This window comes from Canis lupus, chromosome 31, assembly GCF_048164855.1.
Source record: "Canis lupus baileyi chromosome 31, mCanLup2.hap1, whole genome shotgun sequence".
In the NCBI taxonomy this organism is placed as follows: Eukaryota; Metazoa; Chordata; class Mammalia; order Carnivora; family Canidae; genus Canis; species Canis lupus.
This window is the reverse complement of record NC_132868.1, coordinates 36696625-36711782: the sequence shown is the minus strand read 5'-3', so window position 1 is coordinate 36711782 and position 15158 is coordinate 36696625. Positions and strand designations below refer to the sequence as shown.

At 37.1% G+C, this 15158-nt stretch overlaps 1 long non-coding RNA gene across 3 annotated transcripts in view; it reads right to left on the bottom strand.

The window, feature by feature from the left end:
* The window catches only part of LOC140622300 (uncharacterized), a 79946-nt gene that overhangs the window by 62564 nt on the left and 2224 nt on the right, over positions 1–15158 (bottom strand). For all 3 annotated transcript variants that reach the window (XR_012022072.1, XR_012022071.1, XR_012022073.1), the window contains exon 2: positions 7956–8100. This is a non-coding gene — a long non-coding RNA (uncharacterized lncRNA). The remainder of the gene's footprint in view (positions 1–7955; positions 8101–15158) is intronic.

The window sequence follows — 15158 nt, the reverse complement described above, 5'->3', positions numbered from 1 at the left end:
CATATAGTAGTGTCAAAAGGTGATCCATCATTGCCTTGACCTTTGATGTCAAGATTTATAGTGAACAGCTGCCCTTCCTTGTAAAGACTATCTATGATAAGAATGATGTACTCACAGGTCAAGCAAAACAATTACAAAACATCATCACTTTTATGCCACGCTGAGTATGCGCACTCTTTTTTGTATCTGTAGGTTGTATGGACATTTAAATTAGAAAAGGGCCTTTCAAAAAACATTCAGAACCTGGCCATTTCTCACCAAATCTATCACTCTCACACTAATATAAGTGATCATCATTCTTTAATCTAGTCTATAATCAAAGTTACAAACCAAAACAACATTAAAAGAATATATTATTTAGAAAACGATACTGGGAAAAAATATCAATATGTCGAAAAAATTGAGAGGAATCCCCATCTCTTACTTTACATATTTTTTTAAAAACAGCCCTTCTTAGGATTAAATATCTAAATTTGAAGGTAAGTATAAACGAGTAAGGACAGATTTTAAATCCTGAGTTTGGAAATAGAACAAGGATATGTGCTACCATCCCTTCAATAGAACATTGTACCAGAAGTCATAGTAATGCAAGACAAGAAAGTATGAGCTTAGAAAAGAAAAATGAAACTGTCATTATTTGCACATGACATGTGGTTGTAGACAATTCACAGACTATAAATATAAACTTTTAGAATTACTCATTTAATTTAGCAAAGTTACTGGATACCAAGTCAATATTTTAAAAAATCAATAAAAAATAAATTTAAAAAAATCAATAATAGTATTTTTATATATAAACAAATAATTAAAAATAATATTTTCATAATAGTATTAAAAATATCAATTGCCAGAATAAATTTAACAAAAGATGCACAAGATCTCTACCAGAAAATTCTAAAAAATTGTTGAGATAAATAAAAGAAACCTAAGTAAGTGAAAATCTCCATATAAATAAAATTGATCCTCCCCTAAATTGACCTAAATATTCAATACAATCCAAGTTGAAATCCAAGTAGATTTTTCTATGGAAATGGACAAGATGAAAATCCTATCCAATCCAAAATCAATAAAGAAAATGCAAAGGGTCAAGAATAGGCAAAAATCTTAAATAATAAGGAAAGTGGAAGAATTTGAATAAATTCAAGACATATCAAGATATTTTTTAAAATAGAAAACAGGGTTGATGTGGGGATAGACAAATGAATGAAATGAACAGAGTCTAGGAACAGACTGACAATCACATGGACTTGTGGAGTGTTTCAGGTGGTACTGCAGAGTAGTGGGGAAAGGCCGTCTTTCAATGCTGACTCAATTGGTTATTTGAGTGTTTTTAAAAAATTAAATGACTTCTACTTCACCTTACACAACAATTAATGCCAAATGGATTGAGGATCTATCTGTAGAAGATAAAACATTACAACTTAATGAAGATAATATAGACTCATGTCTTCATATTAGAGAGAAAGATTAAATAGTTCTAAAAAACCGCTAATAAAGGAAAAGATTAATGAATTGAATTATAGTAAAGTCAAAAATCTCGGGCGCCTGGGTGGCTCAGTAGTTGAGCATCTGCCTTTGGCTCAGGTCATGATCCCAGAGTCCTGGGATTGAGTCCCACATTGAGTTCCCACGGGGAGCCTCCTTCTCCCTCTGCCTATTTCTCTGCCTCTCTCTCTGTCTCTCATGAATAAATAAATAAAATTTTAAAAATAAAAAACTTCATTAAAAGATACCATTAAGAGAATGAAAAAAGCAGGGTATAAAGGTGGGAAAAGATATTTGTAACTCATGAAATGAAAATTTATAAAGAATTCCCATAAATCAATAAGAAATAAGATAACTCAATAGAAAAAATAAGCAAAATACTCGAGACAATTTATAAGAAAAGTTATCCAAATGGTCAATGAAATGTAAAGGAGTTCAATCTCATTAGAAAACAGAAAAATACAAATTAAACCTAAACAAGATGCTGTTATACATTTACTAGAATAGCTAAAATAAAAAAGACTGATAATACCTAGTGCTAACAAAAATGTAGAGTAAATGGAACTCTCATACAGTGCTGCTGGGAATGTAAATTGATACAACTTCTTTAGAAAACTCTCTGGCATCATTTACCAAAATTGCATATATGCATGCTCTATGACCCAGCAGTTCACTCTAAAATACATATCCATCAGAAATGTGGGCATATATGTACCAAAAGTTATGTCCAGAATATTTATGCAATATTATTTGTAATAGCTCCAAACTGAAATCAACCCCTGTCCATGAATAATATGTCAACTGTGATATATTGGACTGCTATCCAGAAATTAAAATAAATAGCATGCTGCTAAGCTCAAAAAGAAATCCCACAAATGTAATTCTGAGTGAAAGAAGCCAGATACAAAAGAATATATTCTATTTCTTTAAAGTTCACTGAGAAGAAAAACTCAGAGAGGTTAGAAGTAAAGATAATTTAAGTGATGGTTTAAAAAAGTATGTCCACAATTTTTTTTGATATTGCTCCCTTTAAGAAGTGGAGTCTAAGGGCATCTTGGTGGCTCAATTGGTTAAGCGTCTGCCTTCAGCTCCGGGCATGATCCCAGGGTCCTGGGCTAGGAGAGTGCCTCTCTCTCTCCCTCTGCCTGCCATTCCTCCTTGCTTGTGCTCGCTCTCTCTCTCTCTCTCTCTCTGTCAAATAAATAAATAAAATCTTTAAAAAAAAAAGTGGAGTCTAATATCTTTCCTTTAAGTGTGGGCTGGACTTAAGAGGCCAGCTTCTAACAAATAAGATATAGTGAAAATGACAATGTGTGACTTTAGAAACTACATCAGAAAAAGGCGCTATAAATCTTCCTCCCTCCCTGTCTCCTTCCATCCACCACCTCCACTCTGGGAAAGCTAGCTAACACATTCTGAGGAGCTCCAGGGAAAGGCCCACATGGTGAGAGCATGAGGCCTCTTACAACAGCCAAGAGGACTAAGGTCTCCAATCAAGTCACATGAATGAGCCTTCTCCGAAGAAGATCCTCCAGTCTTAAAAAAGCCTTCCGATGACTACAGCCCTTGACCACATCTTGACTGCAATCTAATGAGAGTCTGAGCTCAAATCACCAAGCTAAGCTGCTTCTAGGGTTCTAACACTCAGGAACTGTGGGATAATAAATGTTTATTGTTTTAACTCACTAGGTTTGGGATAATTCGTTATGCAGAAATAGATGACTAAGGCAGTTAAGTTTAGGAAAGAAAGAGAGGTTAGTTAAGAGAAGAAAGCAAAAGGGAGACACATATTCTTAATGCTCTAGTTCATGTCTTGAAAGTGAACACATGAGTGTTCACTTAGTAATAAACCATTAAGCTGTACAGTTAGATTTGTGCAAAATTTTATATCTGTTATATTCCAGCTATAGCCCAACCTGAAAATTTTGCCAAGGTCAACTACATCATCCAAAAGTCTTTTGTTTTTAAAGAGATACTAAAGACAAAATTAACAGATATGCAGCTACTTGGGAGAAGATGTTTATAATGTCCATGACTGACAATACCTAAAATATACAAAGAACTCTGCAATGCAAAGAAAGGTAAGCAAATAGGAAGGTGGTCAAATAGTAAAAGCAATTCATAGAAAACACAATTACTTAATAACCATGTAAAGAGATGTTCAACTTCACCAGTAAACAGAGACATTCAAATAAAACAGTAGAAACATACCATGTTGCATGTGTTATATTGGCAAAAAAAAAAACAGAAAAGCAGGTAATATCAAGTGTTGATGAGGATGTGTGAAAACAGAACCTCTTTTGTGCTACTGGTGAAAAGGCAAATTATAGTAGCCATTCCTTAAAGCAATCAAGCCCACAAAGCGTGCTTGTACTTGACAACTCCGTAATCCTACTCCTGGATGGAGTTCCTACCACAGGAACAAATGCACAGGGAAGCATATAAATTAATATGAATTGGAGTATGGTTTGAAACAGTAAAGAATAAGATTCAACACCAAGGGATTTCACAAGTAAAAATACAGTGGATGTCTAAGAAGGAAACCTAGGCAGATACCTGATAGAATGAACTAGGTCTGCATGTTGAAATGAGAACAAAGTTCAAAACATAGTTCTGAACTTTAAATTAAGAAACAAAATGATAGTTCTGACAAAATGCCATTTCTGTTCCTTAAAACACACAATATTTTTATTTATATACATACCTGTAAGTAAGCATGTGAATAGCAAAATAGATATTCATAAAATAAACAAGGATGAGTCCTTTCAGTGAAGGAGGATAGATAGATCAGGCTTAGAGGGAGATAGGAGAAAATATTGAAATATAGTATAAATAAAGGAAGGATTTTCTGTGAACCAATAATGAAAATGAAGCATGAATTTAGGAGATAGTGAGGCATGAATTTAGGAGTAGGCATGGTGAACTAATTCTGTACTCCTGGATAGGAAATTCAGCCTCATAGTTGTCAAAGCCTCATTCTTAACTGCCATACACTTAACCATACAGCCCCTTTCTCAGCAGGAATAAAGGAGAAATGAGGGTGCTCTGGGCCTTCCTATAGTGAGACTGTATTGGCTCCTATCAAAAGACAATTATCTTCTGCTTCTCTGCCCACACACTCATCCCCAAGAGAAAAAAAAAATCTTACTGCAAATAGTGATATTTAACTTAAATGACTACCATTTATGAGGCACCTACTCTTTGTCAAAAACTGTGCTGGAACTTTACATGTGTTATGCCCGTAAAACCTCACTATAGTTCTGTAAGTTAAGTTTCTTACCCCATTTTATAGATTAACAAGCCAACGCATAGAGAATTAATTTCCCTAAAGTCATGTATCTGGCCAAATAAATAAATAAATACATAAGCCAGTTCTGTCTGGCTTTCTACCACAGTGTGCTGTCTCCACCCTGGTCTTTAAAAAAGAAACGGACACAAGCCCTTTGGGACAGAAAAATGTAGACATTATATGACTAAGATATAGGAAAAAACCTCATGTTCAAGTATGTTCCCAGAAGCGGTGCATTTGTAAATGTAGTCTTGGCCACAACCCTGACAATAACTGCTGGGAAAGGTGACCCAGGAACAGCTGCTGCACTGTGTTTCTAGACACCCACACCCTGGCTGCCTACACATATCCATGGCATTTGTTGCATCAGGACATGGGGGCAGAGAGCACCTACTCTCACTGTGCTTCCCCCACACTAGTGTGCTGAGACTTTCTTGGAGCCAATGAATCACAGAAGGAATTAGGCAATCTAGGACCTGTGTTGTCTCTCACTGATGACTGCTCATGAACACTTCCTTCTCTACCAGTCAGAATGGAGCCCACCTACCCTTTGCCCAGCCTGCCCTCTAGATAAATATCTTCATTTCTGCCCCCACCCCCTAATTTTAGAAACCAGAACAGTATTTACAATCTACTCATACAGAAATATCTGCTCCAGCACCAAGGACAGTGACTCTTGGCTTCTTGGGGGGGGTGGGGTGCACGGGGTGGGGGTGGGGGAGTTGACCTGGCCATTCTAAGAATCACACCAAGTTTAAGGCAAATGTCTTCAGCAGATAAAAGGGACGTCTAAGTATTGTCTGGTCATTCCTGCCTAGCTGATCAATCCCTACTTTATTTCCAGGCCAGCTCATGAAATGAAAGCCATTAACACTACTGATTGTTTTAGGCAATCCCTGATTCCCCTAGAGCTTTCCAATAGCACCCAACAGAGTGTACTGTAATTTTCAGTGTACTTCTCTGCCTCCTCCACTAGATAGTAAGCTCCTGGAAGGCAGAGATTTTATCTGTTTATTCCTAATAACTAGCAGGCCATTGAGTACATAAAGGTTTTATAAATGGTTAAATAAATGAGATCCGGAGCCCGATGATGTGTCTAAATAAAAATCTAAAGTGCATACAATGTTCTAAAACTAAAATCAAGGGCTAAATTCTACAATCCTCAGCCCTTCTTTGGCTTCCTCACCAGCCCCAAGCTCTCTCCCACTCCATTTACTCAGGCCACCATCTTAAATAAAAAAAAAAAAAGGGATCGTTAAATAATTTATTCATTTAAAAATATGGGCTAGGAATTGAGCGTGGCTGGAAGGATGGTGAAAAGGAACCTCAAAGGGGCTAAAGAATGATGATTTCATTTAAGGTAATGTGAACTACAAAATCAAGAGAGAAATTATAGAAACAAAAAGAAGTATGCAAGCTTGCTCACTGAAAAATGAGAGGAGATTGTCCAAAACCAAAGGAACTATAGGTAGTGACATCATAGTACAGAGTACAGATTAAAAGTTGGGAGAAAGAGCAAGCAAAAGTGAATATCATTATCTCTGGGAGACACGAAGGAAAGTATAAGTCATACTCCCTTGTGATACTATCTATTTAGATGTTTAAAAGAAACCAAATGCAAATATCTCTTAATGTAATTTTTTTCCAGAAAAAAAAAGTTTCACAAATAACCCCTGGCATAAACACAGACCATTTCTAATCAAAGTGTTTAGTCATTTCTGCCATCATTGAGTAGTTCCAGACATACTTTAAAAGGAGTTCAAATTTAATATGACTTAAGATATTTTAAGAATTGTTCACTTAGTTTTACAATAGCACAGAAGTACTCGTCTGCAAAATGATGCAATTTTCCATGAAAAATCAGTGCTGAAGTATTAAATGAATCATGAATTCTGATGCAGATTGTTGCAGAGTGAAGCAATATGAAAAAGAAATTCTACTCATTTTTTTCTGTAAATTCAGTCTTTTGTGCATGCTCTGATTTTTCAACTACTCATCTGTGAAATGAATAAAAAGCATGAAAATTTAATTTGATTATAATTTTATTCCATTGGAAGGGAACAATTTTTTTGCACGGACATATGGAAGCTTTGACAGGTCATCCATTTGAGTGGCCATGACTTGCCATAGTGATGTCTACGAAAATTATTATACACTAATGATCGGAGATGATCACTTGAGTAATGTGTTCTATCACTAGCAACAAATATTTCAAATAAGAGTAGCCTAAAAAATCTATAAGTGAATTTTTCCTACACTTTAAAGAAGACTCTAGGTAGGAAGTCCAGGGCTGAACTGGCAATTCTACGGTCATGAAGGACCCAGTGTCCTATCTTTCTGTCCCACCACCCCAACACATGGTCTCCATTCTCAAATCCCTTCCTGACCCAAAATGGCTGCTTGGGCTCTAATAATTACAACCTGATTCAAGGTAGGGAGCAAGATAAAACAGAGAAAGTCAAGAAAGTCACACATCACTTGTCAGTTCACCTTTTAAGGGGATTTCCCAAAAGCCTTAGAGATAGAGTAGACTCAAAAATATAGACTTAAGCTGACAATTTTCCTATCAGAACAGAAAGGCAATATTTTTACTAATGAATGAGAAAATGGCTATCTGATAGGTGAGTAACCTCTATTATTCAGATAAGGAAAATAAAGCTTAAAGTGGCTATCTGGCTTGCCCGATCTCATACAGTTAGTAAAGACAGACCCTAAACTAGTGTCTGGTCATCCATTCTTCTCTTTCTTCTGCTCTCCTAATAGAACCTTGATTTTGTTCAGATATCCACTGTTCTCACACATGGTGCCCTTGTACTGACAGCAACTGTCCACACTTCTAGCCCCAAAGGAGGGCTTGATTCATTTAAGGCCATCTCATCTTCCTTGCTATACTTGGCTCCAGACTAGTCACAGGATATCAACTAGATCAATTAGATGGGGGAAAGAAAAGGTTTTCTCATGGCTTCTGAACAAGTTATTCCTTGATCATCTAGATGGAAGTCCTGGAAGTAATACTTTATCTACCTTTATATTCTCTCAGTGGTAGATAGGATGTTTAATTCTAGGGCAACACCTCAATACCTGCATGAAGCTACCATGCAGAGGGGAGAGAAGAACCAAGAAAACATCAGAAAAACAAAAATGGCATAAAATGGATTACGCTGGCATAGATTATACCTACCTCTGAGTTATTGGTAAATTTACTTATTCTTTATGATGATTGAGTCTGGTAACTCCTGTTGTTATTGTCAGGTTGTCAGACACATATGGTTTAACACCGGTCCCTACTTGTGTGCCTCCACCATCCTGAGAGGCTCTTTTTCTTGCTGTAATGAGAGCCATAGTATTCACATGTTAGTGCCTAACAACACTTTGAAAATAACATACAAAAGGCCATGTGAGTAATAATAAGTGCTTTCTTGAATTTAGACTAACCCTAGAGATATTTCTATATTTAGCTATTCATCACAGTAAGTATAATTAAAGTTTCCCTTTTTTCTACTTTCATAGAAAGCCACATTTTCTTTCTCCAACAAAGCCTCATGTCATAGTATGGGTCACAGCATGTCTTCTTTACCTCAACAATCATGTCAGTTTTGTGGCTTGACAGAGCTTGAGCGTCATTTGACTTCCCATTGCTTAAGTCTGAATACATTCTTCATTGTGTCTGATCTCTAGATCCTGTAGCATGTCAGCTGTCTTCTTAAACTGTTACTTGCTGGTGCATATTTAAGGCAGCAATCTAATCAGCTGAAATTGATGCTGCTACATTTGCTCCTGGGGGAGTTTCCCTCACAGATACTATTGTAGCTTGAGTGAACATGCCATGACCAAAGTCCACCAACAGGTTAACGTCTATAAACACTGCCTTTTTAGAATTGTACACAAGCTGTCTTTACTGATGGCTGTTTACACATCCAACAATATTTGTTGATCTCAGTGCTTATCATAATTGGAACATTTTTAAATATTTTTTGTGGTGCTAAGTATTTTTGTGATTAATAGTTAAATAAGGAACAGGCCATTAGAGAATCTAAGCAGATTGTCAACAAATGCACAAACACTGATTAAAGGATTATTAATGAATTTTAGCCAGTTAATGGACATTTTCTGTAATAGCATATAACATAAATAGATAACTGTGTTTATAACTGAAGTTATTAACCTATATCAAGACTGAAAATAGCATTTGGCATAATATATATTAATGATGCAAGATTATTAGCAAATTAGCTCAAAACTGGCCTGTTTACATACCAATTGTCAAATTAGTTTGCTATAGTCATAATGGCCTATACACAATAGTGTACTTCAATCTCAGAAATAATAATAATAATGAATTATATACTTGGAGTTTACTCTCTGAGATTTGTCCTTTATCAAGCTTTCTTAAATTTTTATATTTTATTTGTTTTTTAAAGTAAGCTCTATGCCCAACATGGGGCTTGAACTAATGACCCTGAGATCAGGAGTTACATGCTCCACCAACTGAGCCAGCCAGGTGCCCTGGTCCTTATGTTTTAAACAGTGATTCTTTTACAGTGTCTTACTTAAGATTAAAAATGACTTTGGGGCAGCTAATGTTAATAAAAAATAAATTTGCTATAAGCTACTCCCAGTTTTCCATATGTTGGCTAATTTATTTCTTTATTAAAAACACACAGTACAGGTGCCTGGGCGGTGCAGTTGGTTAAGCATCTGACTCTTGGCTTCAGCTCAGGTCATGATCTCAGGGTCATGTGGGTTAGACGACTCTCTGCTTATGCTCTCTTACTCTCTCTAAAGTAAACAAATCTTAAAAAAATAAACCACAGTATACATTGCATATTAAAAGAAAAACATAAAATATTAAAAGCTAAAGGCAATCATCTAGTACACCTCCCCCCCCCCTTTTTTTTTTACAGATAATGAAGTTGAAGGCAGGGAGGTTAAGTGATTTCCCCAAAGTTGTGAAGATACATAGTGTTTAAAACCTACACCTTCTAATTCTTAGCCTGTGATCTTTCTACTAACCCACAGTATTCAGTAATTATTACTGTTGATAAACGTTTAGTCATCCTTAAACATAAACTTCCATTCATTTGCACAATAACCACAGCTTTTATTAGCGTTCAAAGTCTACTTAGAATTCCCAGTTGAATTGATATTTCTGTATTATTTCCAGGTCCAGAAACAAAGTTCTTGGGATCCCGGTGGCTCAACTGTTCAGCACCACCTTCAGCTCAGGGTGTGATCCCGGGGTCCTGGGATCGAGTCCCACATTGGGCTCCCTGCATGTAGCCTGCTTCTCTCTCTGCCTGTGTCTCTGCCTCTCTCTCTCTCTCTCTCTTTCTCTCTCTCTCTTTGTCTGTCATGAATAAATAAATAAAATCTTAAAAAAAAGAAACAAAGTTCTTAAGTTTAACCTATAAATATGTCTAGTGATAAGATAGAATTTGTGCCATAAATACAGATTTCAAAGAGTTTAAGTAGATCAAAATGCACTTAACCCTAAGGCCATTTTTTTTTTCCTAAGGCCATTTTGAATGTTACTCTATGTTTGATGATTCTGATGTACTAACAAAATCTTGAGAGTCATCATTACAAATTAACCAACACTGAACTATTAATCCTAAGTATACTGACCAGTAGGAATTTCCAATATATAAAGACAAAAGTTGATTTTTCCAAATTTCAAAAGGTAAGAAGTAGATCTATAAATTGACATATTGGTAATTAATGGATGGCTATCTGTTTGTATTTTATAGCCAAATCACTCTGATAAAAGAAATCAACTTGGAAACATTGAGTCAAGCATGCTACGACACTTTAAGTTCAGAAATCACCATTTTTAAATATCTTAATGTCATCTCCAAATCATTTTTTTAGGATTAAGAATATAAGGAATTCAATTCAAAATGTTTATGGCCTTCTGAGGTTTACAGAAGAAAACTTCAGAGATAAGGTCCTCCTATCATTATCCATTTGTAAGCTTACCAATTACAGGCAGCCAGAGGAGTTACACTTAGTAAGCAGCTACTATGTGCCAGGCACCATTTGGCACCTTATAGTCACCAACTTACATAACATCTTGCAAGTATTATGAGGTCAGTGTCATTATCTCCTTTGTCATATGAGAAACCTAATGATCGAAGAGGATAATGATTGCTCGTGGTTATACCACAATTCGGTGTCTGTTCCAAAACCCATGTTTTTTACCTCTGGATATTCCAAGAGGAATAACTAGTACAGTACTTTATACTGCAGAGCAAATTTCTCCCCACATGACACTGTCCTAGGATACTGAACATGTTTCTAAAAATAACTCATTTGATCATAGAGGCATCCATCTGGTCTTTCTCCAGCTATTCCAAAGTCATTGTTTCCTGTGCTCAGCACCATATATCTAAAAGCCACTGCTGCTTCTTTTTTCGGCAACTGGAGGTTTAGGATAGAACATTTTCCAAAGCAAATCTGCTGCTCTGAGTGATTGCTCTGAAATCTCTATTCCTCATTAAATTATGACAGCCATAAAAAAAAATAATAACTTGCATTTGCATTGTAAACTAGAAAACGCTACTAAATTTGTGATCTTTTCTTTGATCACAACAACCTTGTGAGGTAAATAGGGTAAATATTTTTCTCATTTATCCAATGAGACTGAATTTCAGCTATGAGATATGGGACTTGCCCAAGGTCACAGAGATGGAATGTGGCATCACTGAATTCCATATCCAGTACTCTCTCTGTTATCCTCAGCCCTCTCCTATAGATGGCCTATGTCTGCCTGAAATGCTTTCTAGAATGAGGATAAATACAAAATATCTCAAAGGTAAGAGAGACTGGGGAGGAAGAGTATACAATAATTTGATCCTACTCTAATGGGCTTTGTGTGAAGTTTCATTACTTATATCTGACTCCCATTCTTTGATAACAACCCAGTTCACTCAGCCCACTTGTGATTCAAGGCAAATTAACCCCAATCTGACCTCAGGGACAGAATATCAGTAGGCATAATCCAAATATCTAGTTAGAGCTTTTGATCAGGAAATGGTATATGGCATAATCCAGGTCAATGAGACTGGAGGGGATGTTTGCTAGGGTCTCATGGGAAAGAAAGGCATGCTCTCCCCTTCTGGGTGGCATATGGTGCATATATAAAGCCTTTTTGATGCCACGCTAAACTCTTTTTTGATGACTGTGGTAAGCCACTGAATCAAACAAATGTTGAACTCCATGCTATATATCATTTACCTATCATCTACCTATCATCTATCTATCTATCTATCTATCTATCTATCTATCTATCTATTTATCCATTCTTATCCTAAGAAGACTCTAAAGCAGACATAGAGTTTTTTTTAAGATTTTATTTATTTATTCATGAGAGACACAGAGAGAGAGAGAGAGAGAGAGAGGCAGAGACACAGGCAGAGGGAGAAGCAGGCTCCATGCAGGGAGCCTGATGTGGGACTCGATCCCGGGACTCCAGGATCACGCCCTGGGCCGAAGGCAGGCACTAAACCGCTGAGCCACCCAGGGATCCCCAAGGCAGACACAGAGTTATATAAGCCAATAAATTCCCTTTATTTTTAAGTAAGTTTGAATTGGACTTTTCTTTACCTGCAACCAAATACATCCTCACTGATTCATGCATACATAGATTTATAGACTCTTGGATAAAAATGAATTGGCTAGTGCTCAGTGGCAACTCTAAGCCATCTCAATGCCATTGCTCTTAAACATAAATAACTTGGGTCCTGGACCATTGCCTTCTGTTACTTTTCAGATTGATGGCTGGGTGCAATTTGCCGATCTTCTCCCTTCAAGCAGCACTTTCTCCTGTTCATTTTTTATGTCGCTAAAATAAAAATATTTTCACTAAGGCAAAGTTAATTAACACATTTAACATCTTCATTAAGAGTTTTTGAGTCCAGCAAGGTGACAGGTAGAGCTAAAGGGAGCTGGGAATTGAGTATGATATTTTGACAACTAATGACAAGAGGACTGATGTCTGGTAGCTGTGGCCATTGAGTAATTAACTACATTTAATAGCATCTAAGAGCTAATGAGATGGTATATGGGGGAAAACTTGACAAAGGGTACAGTACTGACTGAACAAATGCAGAGTGGTACTTTTAAGAAGAAATTTAATCACTATTATCATTGTCAATATGAGAATTCCAAAGGGTGTAAAAACCAGGCAATGCATTTGTCACCTTTATTTACAAACAACTTTAATGGGGTCAGATAAGAATTTCTAGGCTTATACCATGATTATTATGAGACAATTTTTAGGGATCAGATCACTAAAGACTGCATTTACCCAAGTGTCTTCTACTGAATAGTAATCTCAAGGACAAAGGATTCTATAGGCAGTAAAGTGTGGAAAATGCTCCATTGTTTTTGCCTACCTATAATCTATTTCTTTCTCCTCATAACAGTGTCTTATCCCCTCAACAAGCCCATGTGGTTTATACAGTTCTAACCTCTTCTCTCAGAACTGTAGTGGGCACCGGGCACAAACTAGCCAATTAGCACATTCTATTTCCCTGAACTCCATGATTAATAAAGGAGTGGGCAAATGACATCAGTCAGTCCAATGAGAATCAACCCTGGGCCTTGTGCTGGAACTATTGAAAAAGAGGTACACTCCTTCCACTGAGGTTGTTAACCTGTTAAAAAAAAATGAGCCTGGGGCCAGTGGTGGCCATTTGCCACCTTTGAGGAGAGCTTGGCTGAGGAAGAAGCTAACTCAAAAACAAGCAGAACCAAAAGATGACAAACACCTTGTGATGGTCTTTCAGCACCTGATCCCAGCTGTGTCTTAAGTCCCTAACTTTTCAGTTACATAAGCCTTCCATTTAGGAAATCATTCACAAGGAAGACTGCAGAGGCCAAGCCACAGCCACATGCTCCTTACTGTTCACTCTATTTCAGATCACAGCAAGGCTTGCCAAACTGCTGGATACCAACTGCCCCTTACTTCCACCAACTCTTCATTAACACATGACATTCTAGGGTCTATATCCAAACAAACAAACAAACAAACAAACAAACATCAGTTCTACTAAGCTACTCAGTTTTAGGCATTCTGTTCTTCCTCTTTTTCTTTTCTTTCTCTTTTTTTTTTTTTTTGAAATATTTTATTTATTTTTTTTTAGAGAGAGTGTGGGCACAAGCAGAGTGGGGAGGGGCCGAGGGAGAGGGAGAAGGAGACTTCCCACGAAGCAAGGAGCCCAAAGTGGGGTTCAATCCCTGGACCCTGGGATCATGACTTGAGCCTAAGGCAGATGCTTAACCAACTGAGCCACCCAGGTAGCCCTCTTCCTCTTTTTCTTTTATCACAAAGGTCCATATTGGTCCCAAATGACATCTGTCTTTCTCAAATCCCATCTAGTCAGCACCCAATATGTGTCAGCCATTATAACTTTTTTTAAAAGATCTTTATTTAATTATTTGAGAGAGAGGGAGACAGAGAGCACAAGTGAGGAGCAATGGTGGGAAGTGCAGAGGGAGAAGCAGACTCCATCTTGTGAACAGGGAGCAGGGAACCCCACTTGGGGGCTCAATTCCAGGATCCTGGGATCATGACCTGAGCCAAAGGCAGACACCTAACCAACTGAGCCAGCCAGGAGCCCCTAACTTTTATTTTTAAAAATCTGGTTTTCTCAACCAGGCTGAAATCACCCAGAAAAATGCTTTTTTACTTGTATCTTCCCATTTTGTTGAAATAAACATCTCCTCCAACAACTGTACTAAACCAACTCAAGTCTCATCAGGGAAGGCCTCAGGGCATAGCAGTCATTTCCATATCTCATATTTGTAATTCTCTTACCCAACACAGGGAAAAGATCTAACTCTCAAAATACTTAGTGCTATTCCCTTAACTAGACACACACCCCTCTCAAATTCAGAGGTCATGTGCCCTTCTTGAACTCTCTTTCTTGTTGACCCTTTTTCTCTCGTTTTATGAGGATTCTAAACCGGCCAAAAGCACTAAGCACTAGCATGTGTGAAATTGGCCCAAATTAAATGCAGAGATCATAGTGAAGAATTAAGATATTAAAGCTACTTATGGAATTCAGAGGAGATGGGCACTTGCTTGTTAAATCAGTCATTGTCAGCATCTGTTCTGGACAAAACAATTACAGTCTTTAAGCTATTGTGAGATGGGATTAATTTTGCCTCATTTCCCTCTATAGCTTAAAGTACTTCTTCTGGTGATACATTAATTGGCATAAATGTTTCCAAAACTAAACATAGTGAAAAGAGCAGCAGCTGGTTCAGCTGGAGTAGGGGACTTGGGGTGCTGGGGAGTAGGAGGAAAGGCATCAACCCTATCACTGCACTGTCATCATCATCTTCAAATCAGGTCAAGATTCCAGAGAACAAGAGGAAAACA